A 5000-nucleotide genomic window follows, 5' to 3' on the forward strand; every position below is an offset into this window, starting at 1 on the left:
TCCAAGCAAAGTGTGAAGACAAGCCTGAACAGGGACTTGAACCCTGGACCCTCAGATTAAAAGTCTGATGCTCTACCGACTGAGCTATCCAGGCCCTTGATAAGGATCAAGTTGTCCTTTTAGTCACGTGCTTGCAATTACATAATTCACGCTGGAACATATCGTTCCCGCGTCACATTTGCAGTTGCACAAAGGCATCAACAATCAAACAGCTGTACTCACGGAAGCTACTGCTATGGCTGCTTGCTGCTCGAGATAGCGTTTGAACATGTCCACTGTGCTATTTCAGCGTGTCACTGCATCCAAGATTAGTTTGTGCGATGGAAGCTCCAGCAGTTTCTGTTTAGAGGAGAATACAGCAGTGGTTGTGGAACTTCACTAGAAGAAGGCTCCTACCCGCCGCACTTGACCAAACAAACTACAGCAACGGGGTGCACTCAATCACAGAAATACAGGATGATCCACCAACAGGACCCAGGTCTTTACTCTCGAAAAGTAAAGCCAAGCTACTCAGCAGTGGCTCGTTGGTCTAGGGGTATGATTCTCGCTTAGGGTGCGAGAGGTCCCGGGTTCAAATCCCGGACGAGCCCACATTTCAGCTTGGGTGCGAGTTCATAAGTCTTAAGATCTTCACTGAATGGTTCTGCCAGAGCAGCTGATTTGATTCGAACCATAGTCTGAATTTCCACACATACAGTTGGGGGATATTATACTATGATCATTAATAACAGTGATGCCTTCTCTTAGTAACTAATGTCACTGAATTGTATGACCTGATTGCTCATAACCCTTGCAGTGCAAGTAGCTTTTCTGACTCCAGATCAGCTAGTAGTGGCCCAGGCTTCTTACTTGTTTTTACAACTTTGCGAGCTGCTATTGTGCAATTCCTTGCCAGTGAGGTGGGAAATGTGAAGCTTTACGCTTGCAAAACAGCTGAAGGATGTAACATCGTTTTTTTACCCGAATGAGGAATTTCCAAGTTGACATCGGTATTTTACTCAATGGAGAATTTCCAAGCAAAGTGTGAAGACAAGCCTGAACAGGGACTTGAACCCTGGACCCTCAGATTAAAAGTCTGATGCTCTACCGACTGAGCTATCCAGGCCCTTGATAAGGATCAAGTTGTCCTTTTAGTCACGTGCTTGCAATTACATAATTCACGCTGGAACATATCGTTCCCGGGTCACATTTGCATTTGCACAAAGGCATCAACAATCAAACAGCTGTACTCACAGAAGCTACTGCTATGGCTGCTTGCTGCTCGAGATAGCGTTTGAACATGTCCACTGTGCTATTTCAGCGTGTCACTGCATCCGAGATTCGTTTGTGCGATGGAAGCTCCAGCAGTTTCTGTTTAGAGGAGAATACAGCAGTGGCTGTGGAACTTCACTAGAAGAAGGCTCCTACCCGCCGCACTTGACCAAACAAACTACAGCAACGGGGTGCACTCAATCATAGAAATACAGGATGATCCACCAACAGGACCCAGGTCTTTACTCTCGAAAAGTAAAGCCAAGCTACTCAGCAGTGGCTCGTTGGTCTAGGGGTATGATTCTCGCTTAGGGTGCGAGAGGTCCCGGGTTCAAATCCCGGACGAGCCCACATTTAAGCATTTCAGCTTGGTTGCGAGTTCATAAGTCTTAAGATCTTCACTGAATGGTTCTGCCAGAGCAGCTGATTTGATACGAACCATAGTCTGAATTTCTACACATACAGTTGGGGGATATTATACTATGATCATTAATAACAGTGATGCCTTCTCTTAGTAACTAATGTCACTGAAATGTCTGACCTGATTGTTCATAACCCTTGGAGTGCAAGTAGCTTTTCTGACTCCAGATCAGCTAGTAGTGGCCAAGGCTTCTTACTTGTTTTTACAACTTTGCGAGCTGCTATTGTGCAATTCCATGCCGGTGAGGTGGGAAATGTGAAGCTTTACGCTTGCAAAACAGCTGAAGGATGTAACTTCGTTTTTTTACCCGAATGAAGAATTTCCAAGTTGACATCGGTATTTCACTCAAAGGAGAATTTCCAAGCAAAGTGTGAAGACAAGCCTGAACAGGGACTTGAACCCTGGACCCTCAGATTAAAAGTCTGATGCTCTACCGACTGAGCTATCCAGGCCCTTGATAAGGATCAAGTTGTCCTTTTAGTCACGTGCTTGCAATTACATAATTCACGCTGGAACATATCGTTCCCGGGTCACATTTGCAGTTGCACAAAGGCATCAACAATCAAACAGCTGTACTCACGGAAGCTACTGCTATGGCTGCTTGCTGCTCGAGATAGCGTTTGAACATGTCCACTGTGCTATTTCAGCGTGTCACTGCATCCGAGATTCGTTTGTGCGATGGAAGCTCCAGCAGTTTCTGTTTAGAGGAGAATACAGCAGTGGCTGTGGAACTTCACTAGAAGAAGGCTCCTACCCGCCGCACTTGACCAAACAAACTACAGCAACAGGGTGCACTCAATCATAGAAATACAGGATGATCCACCAACAGGACCCAGGTCTTTACTCTCGAAAAGTAATGCCAAGCTACTCAGCAGTGGCTCGTTGGTCTAGGGGTATGATTCTCGCTTAGGGTGCGAGAGGTCCCGGGTTCAAATCCCGGATGAGCCCAAATTTAAGCATTTCAGCTTGGGTGCGAGTTCATAAGTCTTAAGATCTTCACTGAATGGTTCTGCCAGAGCAGCTGATTTGATTCGAACCATAGTCTGAATTTCCACACATACAGTTGGGGTATATTATACTATGATCATTAATAACAGTGATGCCTTCTCTTAGTAACCAATGTCACTGAATTGTATGACCTGATTGCTCATAACCCTTGGAGTGCAAGTAGCTTTTCTGACTCCAGATCAGCTAGTAGTGGCCCAGGCTTCTTACTTGTTTTTACAACTTTGCGAGCTGCTATTGTGCAATTCCTTGCCAGTGAGGTGGGAAATGTGAAGCTTTACGCTTGCAAAACAGCTGAAGGATGTAACATCGTTTTTTTACCCGAATGAGGAATTTCCAAGTTGACATCGGTATTTTACTCAATGGAGAATTTCCAAGCAAAGTGTGAAGACAAGCCTGAACAGGGACTTGAACCCTGGACCCTCAGATTAAAAGTCTGATGCTCTACCGACTGAGCTATCCAGGCCCTTGATAAGGATCAAGTTGTCCTTTTAGTCACGTGCTTGCAATTACATAATTCACGCTGGAACATATCGTTCCCGGGTCACATTTGCAGTTGCACAAAGGCATCAACAATCAAACAGCTGTACTCACGGAAGCTACTGCTATGGCTGCTTGCTGCTCGAGATAGCGTTTGAACATGTCCACTGTGCTATTTCAGCGTGTCACTGCATCCGAGATTCGTTTGTGCGATGGAAGCTCCAGCAGTTTCTGTTTAGAGGAGAATACAGCAGTGGCTGTGGAACTTCACTAGAAGAAGGCTCCTACCCGCCGCACTTGACCAAACAAACTACAGCAACAGGGTGCACTCAATCATAGAAATACAGGATGATCCACCAACAGGACCCAGGTCTTTACTCTCGAAAAGTAATGCCAAGCTACTCAGCAGTGGCTCGTTGGTCTAGGGGTATGATTCTCGCTTTGAACCCGAGAGGTCCCGGGTTCAAATCCCGGACGAGCCCACATTTAAGCATTTGAGCTTGGTTGCAAGTTCATAAGTCTTAAGATCTTCACTGAATGGTTCTGCCAGAGCAGCTGATTTGATACGAACCATAGTCTGAATTTCTACACATACAGTTGGGGGATATTATACTATGATCATTAATAACAGTGATGCCTTCTCTTAGTAACTAATGTCACTGAATTGTCTGACCTGATTGCTCATAACCCTTGGAGTGCAAGTAGCTTTTCTGACTCCAGATCAGCTAGTAGTGGCCAAGGCTTCTTACTTGTTTTTACAACTTTGCGAGCTGCTATTGTGCAATTCCATGCCGGTGAGGTGGGAAATGTGAAGCTTTACGCTTGCAAAACAGCTGAAGGATGTAACTTCGTTTTTTTACCCGAATGAAGAATTTCCAAGTTGACATCGGTATTTCACTCAAAGGAGAATTTCCAAGCAAAGTGTGAAGACAAGCCTGAACAGGGACTTGAACCCTGGACCCTCAGATTAAAAGTCTGATGCTCTACCGACTGAGCTATCCAGGCCCTTGATAAGGATCAAGTTGTCCTTTTAGTCACGTGCTTGCAATTACATAATTCACGCTGGAACATATCGTTCCCGCGTCACATTTGCAGTTGCACAAAGGCATCAACAATCAAACAGCTGTACTCACGGAAGCTACTGCTATGGCTGCTTGCTGCTCGAGATAGCGTTTGAACATGTCCACTGTGCTATTTCAGCGTGTCACTGCATCCAAGATTAGTTTGTGCGATGGAAGCTCCAGCAGTTTCTGTTTAGAGGAGAATACAGCAGTGGCTGTGGAACTTCACTAGAAGAAGGCTCCTACCCGCCGCACTTGACCAAACAAACTACAGCAACGGGGTGCACTCAATCACAGAAATACAGGATGATCCACCAACAGGACCCAGGTCTTTACTCTCGAAAAGTAAAGCCAAGATACTCAGCAGTGGCTCGTTGGTCTAGGGGTATGATTCTCGCTTAGGGTGCGAGAGGTCCCGGGTTCAAATCCCGGATGAGCCCACATTTAAGCATTTCAGCTTGGGTGCGAGTTCATAAGTCTTAAGATCTTCACTGAATGGTTCTGCCAGAGCAGCTGATTTGATACGAACCATAGTCTGAATTTCTACACATACAGTTGGGGGATATTATACTATGATCATTAATAACAGTGATGCCTTCTCTTAGTAACTAATGTCACTGAATTGTCTGACCTGATTGCTCATAACCCTTGGAGTGCAAGTAGCTTTTCTGACTCCAGATCAGCTAGTAGTGGCCAAGGCTTCTTACTTGTTTTTACAACTTTGCGAGCTGCTATTGTGCAATTCCATGCCGGTGAGGTGGGAAATGTGAAGCTTTACGCTT

The sequence above is a fragment of the Notolepis coatsorum genome, assembly GCF_963971535.1.
Source record: "Notolepis coatsorum genome assembly, chromosome: 14".
Classification (NCBI taxonomy): domain Eukaryota; kingdom Metazoa; phylum Chordata; class Actinopteri; order Aulopiformes; family Paralepididae; genus Notolepis; species Notolepis coatsorum.